Here is a 1,888-nt window from a genome sequence, read left to right on the forward strand (position 1 = left end):
TCTCTTGTACCCTTTGACTGCCTCACTTTCCTTTCAGGTATGAGGGTTAAAGTTGTTTTAAGTGTAAATCATGTTTAACAGATCTATAAAACAAAACTGCCTCTAACCTGTAAGTCCCACTTTCCCCAGGAGAGATAACCCACTAAGTCTACTTGCTTAAGGACAGATAACTTCCTGGAACTGTGGACTGTTCATGGACAAAAAGAAGACACGTATTTTCACTTCTGTAAACAAGGTTGGTTGCCCCAACTGCATGGGATCTGCTTGATTACATATAGGCAGGAGATAAGTAGGCACGAAGTATGTCAGGATGTATGCTGTCCCTGACTAGACAAGGCAGGAACTATGTAGCCTTGTACGTTTTGCCCTTTTCTGGAAATTCCAGGTATGCACCTGACCACTGTCCATCTTCCTGACACGTATTTAATCAAGTTTGTTTCAAATCTGGCTCAAAAATTGTGGTAGTGAACTTATTCTCACCTGGTGGGATCTAGACTGGCAATAGATAAGATTTTCTGGATGAACAACAGATTTCAAATGGATGCCAAATATTTAAATTAGCCCTTTCCAGCAATGGCTCACTGCTCTTTCTTGTCCCTAACCCATTTAGTGCTGGGGATTGAACATAGCACCTCAAAAGTGCTTGCCAGATAAATACTACCACTACACTATGTATCCCCAATATTGTCACTTTAAAAAATCTGAGACACTGTCTCATCAAATTGCCCAGCTGGCATTGACCTTGTGTTTTTTCGGCTCACATCTTTTAAGCATCTTTTATAGGCCTGTATCACTGGACCAGGTTGATAGCTCCATCATATCATCAATTGCTCTACTTGGAGGTATTTGTCTCTCACGTGGTCATGTAAAGAGACTTGAGTTTCATTATGGTTATTGCCATGTGACATAGTGATAGGGCCTAGCAAATACTCAGGATTAAGGAAGTTCTCCTGTAACCTTGTCAGTGTTCTAAAGAAAGTTATAAAAAAAAAAAAACTTGCCTATTTTGTGATATAACCCCTTGGCCCCGACACACTCCCACTATAATATCTTCCACTATAAAGCCTTCACCTCAGCCAAACCATCAGTGTTTTGTCCTTGGACCTCCAGAAAGCTAAACTCAATCAAGTTCCAAACTCATTACAGAAACAAAATGTTCTTGATTTGTTGGTTACTTTTAGTACCCACAAAAAGCTAGACTGATCCAAGACTTTCTCAGATGCCCTGATGAAAGTACAATGGGGACTTTGACTGTGTTCTTGTGCAGGAAGAGACGGAGCAAGGCCAGTCTAGTCCTGGGGCCTGTGCTTTCTAAGAGTCAAAGTTCAGCTATCTGGGGACCCAACTCTTGCCCCTGGACTGTGATCATCAGTGCCAAGGCAGTTAGGTCTGAGACAGCCTGTACTCTCGGCCAACCTTGTCTTACTGAGCTCTTTGCTGGTCTTGCCTATTTCCTCCTGCCAATGGTCTATCTGATGCTATTCTTAACCCCATCCCCAGTCCTTGTGCTCAACACAACATGTGAGACCCTTATTCCCGCTGCTTCAGGACACGTGTTTACTTCCGCCCTCGTGTTTCAAAGTGGGCCAAAATTCAATTACAAGGTTTTTTTTTTCTTTGTTACCTATTACTTTTTCTGTATGTTGTAAGAACAGAGAATCCCAGTTCCCAAGCAGCTATATTCAGAGACAAAAGTTGTCAGTGACACAAAAGTGTCAGACAAAAGGCAGAATGGAAATCATTATTTAGTAACATTTCTGATTGGACATATGGTCAGGTTCTGGAAATGGATGCTAAAGATTGTCCAATATTATAGATACTCTTAATACTGCAGAATTATATATTTAAAAACGATGTAAACTGATAATAGGGAAACGCCAACACAACA

Source organism: Rattus norvegicus, chromosome 5 (genome assembly GCF_036323735.1).
Source record: "Rattus norvegicus strain BN/NHsdMcwi chromosome 5, GRCr8, whole genome shotgun sequence".
Taxonomy (NCBI): Eukaryota; Metazoa; Chordata; class Mammalia; order Rodentia; family Muridae; genus Rattus; species Rattus norvegicus.